Source organism: Palaemon carinicauda, chromosome 10 (assembly GCF_036898095.1).
Source record: "Palaemon carinicauda isolate YSFRI2023 chromosome 10, ASM3689809v2, whole genome shotgun sequence".
NCBI lineage: Eukaryota > Metazoa > Arthropoda > Malacostraca > Decapoda > Palaemonidae > Palaemon > Palaemon carinicauda.
In genome coordinates this window covers 117,520,285-117,528,599 of record NC_090734.1, presented here as the reverse complement: position 1 = coordinate 117,528,599, position 8,315 = coordinate 117,520,285, and the positions used below count along the sequence as shown (strand labels likewise).

Genomic DNA, 8,315 nt, shown 5'->3' with positions numbered 1-8,315 from the left:
AATTATTACTTAAGATAAACATTACATTTTGAACATTGAAACGACATAACAACTGTGTGACTCATCACTTCAGAAAATTATAAGGAAAAACAATATTTCGGAGAAATGTGAAATAACAAAGAGCATTTGTCTACCTCATTCAAGAGGTGCCAGAACCCAATTTCCCACCAGAATAAATTTTCTCATTCCACCCACTGGAATTCGATTCTCCCTCATAATCTACTTGATAAAACTTGGTAGGCTTACAGCTGACGGGACAAGACTTCAAGACGAAAATGATCTACCAGATTCATGCCATGACTTAATCTAAGTCAAAGCGTAGAGGAAACAGTGGTCTTTATTAACATTACTGATGATGAGCGAGTGTAGTTTTAGATAAACATGTGTTATTCCAAACAAGTGTTGTTTGCTCAACACGCGATTAGCTCGAACGCAACGATTATGATCCCGGCAGACATAGCTACAGAGAACAGTGGCACATTGCTAGTGTAGCTAGATTCGTGTCCAGTGATTTTTAAGTGTTTTTCGAAAATTGAGGAATTGACGATTCTTAACTTTACGAGAGAAACGAGGCGAAGTGAAAGTAAAGGAAAGTAGGTTGATTAGCAGAAAACAGTTTTCTGTATCTCTCTAACACACACACACACACACACACACACACACACACATATATATATATATATATATATATATATATATATATATATATATCCATCCATATACCAAGGCACTTCCCCCAATTTTGGGGGGTAGCCGACACCAACAATGAAACAAAACAAAAAGGGGACCTCTACTCTCTCTCTCTCTCTCTCTCTCTCTCTCTCTCTCTCTCTCTATATATATATATATATATATATATATATATATATACACATGGTATACTGTATAATTATGTATCATATATATATGTATTTACGGTATTTATACAGTATATATATATATATATATATATATATATATATATATATATATATATATGCATACCCTTTCTGAATGAGATACCTTAACGTGATGAAAGGGTTTGCGTATCGGCATGATCAGCAAACGTGTGCTAGCCAGGGTCTCCCACCATCACCAACCCGCAGTGGCCTGTACTGTGATGAAAAAGTTCAAACCCCCAGAAAGGAATAAAGATATGTCTGAGGCCTTTGTGTTGCAGGGGGCTAGAAACGGCTGCATTTGTAGTAGTGTGTGTGTGTGTGTGTGTTCAAAGACAAAATAGTTCGCGAGTGGTATCTGCCCGGAAGAAGATTACAGTTCCGAAACTGTATTTATTACTTGTAAAAGCATAACTGTACGGTGCCCTTTACTAAGCCAGGAACAGAAGAACGCAAGACGAAAAAAGGGGAAAGATGGATGAAAGTGGAGCTTCATCACAAATAGAAACTATAGTCCATTTCTTTTAGCGATGCATATTTGCACCGACTCGCGGCGGTGCCCTTTTAGCTCGGAAAAGCTTCCGGATCGCTGATTGGTTGGACAAGATAATTATAACCAATCAGCGACCAGGAAACTTTTTCGAGCTGAAAGGGCACCGCCGCGAGTCGGTGCAAATATGCATCGCTAAAAGAAATGGACTATAGTTAAAAGGAAACATATAACAAATGGAACACAAAAGTAGGAAATGGATTCCAAAGCATAGCTTGAGCTGGAATCTGGAATTTGGCAGGAATAGATTAACAAAGGCTTGGTAACAAAGAATTAGGGTGAGGTTCAAAGAATAGAAATAATATTTTTCAACAATAAAACAATTCTGATCATTCTTTCAATTTAGGTCATCAGTAAACGCGAGGTGATGGAATTATAATTTTCCCCAACATACATTACAAGTTTAGTTTTCCAACTTCCGAGGATTTAATCTATCTGTTACTATTCATAAATTAAGACATCTTCAAAATCATTTGACTTAAATCAACAGGTCATCATTGAAAATACAAGTATTTTTTTTTAAAGAAAGTAATGTTTACAGAAAAAAATGTTTTTACAGAATAAATGTTTTTACAGAAAAAAAACGTTTTTCAGAAAAAAACTGTTTTTACAGAAAAAAAAGTTTTTACGGGAAAATAAATTACAGAAATGTTTATCTTTTTTTTTTTTTTTTGCATAAAAATGTTCGAACAATTAGATGGTAAATGAATATGAATATGGTTATAGTAGCCTACTGGAAACTTCCCTGCCTAGCGATCTCTTGGACTGGGTGTTCGAGACCCGTTAAAGCTCCAACGTTTCGTATAGTGTCTGCAACCTAACCATCCTTGTGAGCTAAGAATGGGGGTGTTGGTTTGGGGGAGCATATAGATCTATCTGCTGAGTCATCACCAGCCATTACCTGTCCCTCCTTGGTCCTAGCTTGGGTTGCGAGGAGGCTTGGAATCTGATCAAATGTATATATGATCAGTCTCTAGGGCATTGTCAGTTCTTTGCCTCTGCCATTCATGGGCGCCCTTTGAACATTCAAAATAGGTCTCGGAGCTTCAAATTTGATTTTATTGGAAAATCTCTTATCCATAAGCTGTTGATATCAAACTTGCAAGATGAGTACAACCCCATTCTTAATTGAATACTGAGTGATCAATAAAAGAAGTGTGCGAACTAGATATACAGAGGTTTGAATCATCAGCGAAAAATAAATAAAACAAGAACACTGTGATTAGCAAAAAGCTGGAGATAACCTACCAGAGGGAAAGGGTGATGCCATATGTAGGCATCATGGCAAAGAGTACCCTTACGTCATACTTGAATCCCCTGAAGATACTTAGTGTTAACGAATCATGATCCCCTGAAGTCCCGCAGAAATGATGACCTAACATCAGTGAGACAATGAAACAAGATCACAAGCGAGTGGAAAATGTTGCATTATGGAGTTTAGGCCATATTACAAGGCGCTGGTGCCGGGAATCTCTGTCGAAGAGAGGTTGGACAGCAAGGTGGAAGAAGGAAGCTGGAACGGAGGCTGCAGGGATGTTCCAAACTCACATGTTTCCAAGGAGAAGAAGTGGAGGAGTTGACAGTTTGGCTACTACAGGAGACAGTTTATCACCAAACTCCTTGAGGAATCATGAGAAAACAATTCTGCCAAAGGCTTGACCCTTTTTAATGGTGCAAGAGACTTATAGATGTTAACAACCGAATATTCTGGGGAGTATTTAGGATGGAGAGAGAGAGAGAGAGAGAGAGAGAGAGAGAGAGAGAGAGAGAGAGAGAGAGAGAGCGCCTTACCTTATTGCCTTATTTTATGTTTTGGTTCCCCCAGGTCCCTCAGTGTGAGGCACCTCGTATATCCACCAGAGAGTTGCTAATGCATCTTCCGGTGTATTTTGCATCTCCCAGTCTTGGATGGTCTGGGGGAGAGAGAGAGAGAGAGAGAGAGAGAGAGAGAGAGAGAGAGAGAGAGAGAGAGAGAGAGATAATGAATTAATTTAATAAATTTATTACACCCAAAGACGTCAAACAAAGTTACATATTAGCAGTTACATACAGTACATCAGAAATCAACAGAAACAAAATTACAGCAATGAGTCATCAGAATATCAGTTACAAAAATAACATATATGAGATCGTATTCCATTATCACAACAACTGCAACAGACAGTTTAGCAGCCAGGATGACGAGTCAAAATTACATCTAAGTGGTCATCTTTGAGTAAATATTGGCAGGTTTGAAGTATATTTTGTCCTTGAGGTAACAGATTCCTGACAGTGGGGCAATGAAGGCAGTAGTGTTCAAAGTTATTGGCATTAGCAAGGTTACACAGTTTACATGAGGTGTAGTGTGGTATATCTAGTGTCTGTCCAACCTGCCACACAGGACGATATCTCAACCTTATCCTGGCACTTACGACATTATGTCTACGCACCATGAGTTCACGTCGCCGGTACTTGTGACGGCTCTGCAGAAAGTTATCATGATGTTGTATGGAAACACTAGTGCCCCTCTCTGCATCCCTACGCTGTACTGTACAGGCCAAAGCTGCAGAATATATTCTGTGTTTAAGGCAGCGAAGTGAGGGCTCAACATTTCTGTCATCAAGGTCCAGCATGCAGGCAGCTTTAGCAAGACTGTCCACTATGTCATTCCCAGCAAGCCCAATATGGGAGGGCATCCACATGAAGGACAAGACAAGCGAGGCATTATAAGCAGCAGCGAGTTGACACAATATGTCTCGCACAACACGGCCACAGCTGGGCCTAGAAGATGTCAGTGCCTGGAGTGCAGATTTGGAGTCACAGATCACCAGTCTATTCACATTTCTTCTAACAAGTAGAGTTACTGCATCCCATATACCTTGGAGTTCGCAATAAGTGGAACTGGATGAGTTTGGCAACCTGCGACCATGCCACCCACCCTCAGGAGATTCTAAAGTGGGGGCGAACATAGCATATGCTGCACTTCCATCTGCCTGTACTGAGCCGTCAACGTAGATGTGGTGTCCTGCAGGAACTGAAATTGACACTTTGGATATTGTTTCCAAAACCAGCTGCTTCTGTAGACTGGAATGGACATCTTTAGAAGTTAGTGTGAAAGTGACAGCAGGAATAGGAACCCGCCATGGTGGCAAATCTTGGATGACTGCTTGCTCAGGTACACCGATATCAAGGTGTCGAAGATTTTCACATACTGCCCTAACTGGGTTATGGCCCCCTGGCCGGAGTTGAGGTCTTGGTGCATCTTCGTCAAGTGATGCTCTGAGGACAGCAGAGAAGTTTGGAGTAAACTGTGGAGAGTGTAGACATTTAACAGAAAACACAGTTACATTGGCATAAATCCTCTCTATTAATGGAGGTAACATGAGTTCGTTCTGCATGTTGACTATCCGAGTGGAAGGAGGGCATCCTAGGATAAACCTCATTACTCTATTTTGGAACAGTTCTAGAGGTTGTAACGCCTGTCTGGGTAATTGAATTAAAGCAGGAGATAAATAGTCAACAACTGACCTTAGGGAGAGGATATAAAGGGTTTTAGCCACGGGGATAGATACACCTGTGGCCACTTGATGGGAGTGAAGCAAGGCTCCAGTTGATCAAGAAGATTGTTCACCATGGGGTGGATTCGTTGTCGTGCAGGTATAGCAGGGGTGATCCTGACTGGTGCACCTAGATATGCATACTGTGTGCAGTGAGGTATAATATTCCCACCCATAATGAATACTGGCAGGTTTCGGAGATTCCGCGCAGAGAAGATTCTGCTTTTTTCTGGGGAGAGTAAGAGGCCACAGGAGGTACAGGACCTGTAGAAGTCTTGAACGACACGCTGAAGGTCTCGAGGGGTAGTGGAGTGGATGCAGACATCATCAGCATAGCAGGTTACAGTGGTTCCAGGGATAGCAGGGACAAGAGACAGTACTCGGAGTATAAGTATATTAGAAAGAAATGGGCTCAATACACCACCCTGAGGTGTGCCAAGCTCAAAATTTCCATAGGAGCTACATGCACCCTTAAAGAAAACACGTGATTTTCTGTTACTGAGATAACCGTTTATCCACTTCAGAAGGTTTCCTCTGACACCAAATTCGACAAGCTGATCAAGAATTATATCCCTGTTGGCTATATCGAAAGCACTTTTGAGGTCAAGGAAGGCAACTACACTGTTGGAGGACAATCGGGAGTAGAGTTCAGCTAAACAGTGACGAGTACTCCTCTGTGGAAGAAAGCCATACAAATGGGGAGAAAGTTTTTCTTGTAACCGGTACATTAGCCTGGTTAGTAATATACGCTCAAACACTTTACTAAAACATGAGGTGAGGGAGATAGGCCGGTATTTATCAGTTCCAGGCTTTGGGATAGGAATAATTGTGCTAATGGTCCAGGCAGCATGTACATATCCATGTTGGTAGCAAAGATTATACAATTGTAGAAGAGGATTTCCAGGAACCTTCTGGAGGAGACAAAGCACTTGATAAGTAAGGCCATCATCTCCAGGAGCAGAATTTTTATTTCCCATAACAGCACATCGCAGCTCATCCTCAGTGATCAGCTCTTTGTCCTCCTCGTCTGATTCTAACAATGCAGCCATCAGACGAAGGTTGCGTAAATTGCTCAGGGAAGAAAGTGCTTCTTGGATTTGTACAGGGAGATTACTGGACCGTGACTGGGTTGACCAGGTAGTGATGAGATCCTAGGCATATAATGAAGTGCACATGTGGTTTTTCGAAGTGTACATGTGGTTTTTTCTTGACAGTCCTTTTGATGAGATGCCACATGGTCCCAACGCTAGTCTGGTGGTTAATTAGGTCAGCGTATTTATACCATGACTCAGCGTAGACACACTTCTGGAGAGCAACTAAATCATCCCTCGCCTGCTGATATTGAAGTAGATGATTAGGTGTCGGTTGTGTCTGAAAGGCAAGGCCAGCATTGGCTGCAACTCTCTCTGCTTGCTTAATGCATTGATCCAAGGTCCAAGCATAGGCAATAAGATGACTTTTAATGTGAGGTCTGACAATATATAGTTGATAGAAGTCACGGGTAGCTTTTACCAAAGAATTATACAGGTGTTCTGGAGAGTGTTTATCAAAGGTAGGTAGGACAGAGGAGATGTATGAAACGTATGTTGGGCAGTACTTGGGTGGAATGGTGATGCAGGTATGATGATAGGGGTCACTTGGATGAGTCTGTATTGCATACTGTAGACATAGGGCAGCATGGTCAGAAAAGAGAGAGGGAACAGAATGACAGGAGAGACATGTGATGCCACGAGCCCAGATGGAAGGATATGATCAAGAGTGCCCCCCCCCCGGATGTGTGTGGCACCACCTGTATCCCAACGGGTTAAATGGTAACGATGGATGTAGTTGAGCAGAGGAACTCCACTGCGGTTGGGAATAGAGAGACATCACCTAGATCTGGGTGTCTGGCATTGAAATCACCCATGTAGATCATGCCAAGGTTTGTAGTTGTAGGAAGTACTGAGAGGTTAATTAAGCCAGGGAGAGAGTAAACATGGCATAATCAAATATGACCATCACCTATCTTAACCTGAAAAAGTTGGAAGGTCATGTTAATATCTGCTGATGAGCGAAGGAGTTGATGAGGGAGAGTAGAGTGGATGTAAGTAATAAGACCATTCCTGACATGATGTACATATGAAACATAACCAGAGCGTGTTGGAGCTTCATCACCTGGCTGAGCACCGCCAGGGAAGGCTTCTTGAATAAATATTACTTGAGGGTGATGGTGATAAACATATGTCCTGAGTGCAGTGAGTCTGGAGTATTATCTAATTCCAAGGGCATTCCATGAAAGGACATGTAGTTGCATGAGTCTAGCAAAGTTTACCCTTAACGCTGCGAGAGACAGGTCGAGCATGTACCGGAGAAGCAGCACTGTTAAGGTGCGTCCACACGGTCGAACAGTGTCAGTCAGACAAACACTTCTACCATATCTATATTGAAAGATAATGACATCATAAGCGTTGAAATGAGGGAAGTTGATATGGTAACAAACAATGGTACCAGATGAAATTGACTACCAGGATTTTTACTCCCTTAACCAGACAAAGACCAGAAGAAATGTCCGAAGCTGATGTCCGCTGACATCTCTGTACTCGAGAATCAAGTAGTAGTTATCAGCTTCAAGTACGGAGCATCATAACCATAGTACATCATGAAATAAAAGCATAATCCAATAAATTAAATTATACAGCATGATTATTCCTGATCTTTTGAGAACAATGGAATGGTACATGGAAGGACTAGTTGCAAAGACGGAGTTAAAAGAGAAGCCATTCATCCATTTTAAAGGAAACTCAAATTGATTATGAATCAGACTTCAAAAACTATATACTGATGGGCCCAAACGTTTCATACATCTCATCGAAGAACTTAAAACCTTTTATAACTAAGCAAGGCACATGTATGAGAGGAAGCATTTATCCAGAAGCATGTCTGGAAGCATTACGGAATCACATATGCCTGACTTCGAATAACCTATCAGTGAACTGAGGATGTTATTGTTATTAACATGCAATGCATAGCCTACATTATTTTAAGAAATAACTAATGTTTGAGACTGGTCATACTTCGGATTATGTGTTGTTAGTTAAATCCAAATTGTTTCAGTGATAAAGATAAAATGTTCAAAATCTGTTTCCCCTTTTCTCGTAGAGAGAGAGAGAGAGAGAGAGAGAGAGAGAGAGAGAGAGAGAGAGAGAGAGAGAGAGAGAGAGAGAGAGTTACGTATTTTCCTCACGATCAAACACTTCTTCGAGCAAATGAGAGACTTCGGTGTCCATAATGAAACAGATTCTGTTATCCTATACTGGTATATCAAAACGCCATAACTTGGTTGTACAAATGTCTATTTTACCAACCTCCGAC

The 8,315-nt window shown here is 41.2% G+C and overlaps 1 protein-coding gene across 3 annotated transcripts in view; it reads left to right on the top strand.

Annotated features, from left to right (window-relative positions):
* The first annotated feature begins 409 nt into the window (after positions 1 to 409).
* LOC137648456 (uncharacterized) overlaps positions 410 to 8,315 on the top strand; it is a 71,937-nt gene continuing 64,031 nt past the window's right edge. The window contains exon 1 of one of the 3 annotated variants that reach the window (XM_068381375.1): positions 410 to 593. The gene's annotated coding sequence lies outside the window, so the exon portion shown is untranslated. The remainder of the gene's footprint in view (positions 594 to 8,315) is intronic. The other 2 variants (XM_068381374.1, XM_068381373.1) reach the window with 2 other exon arrangements.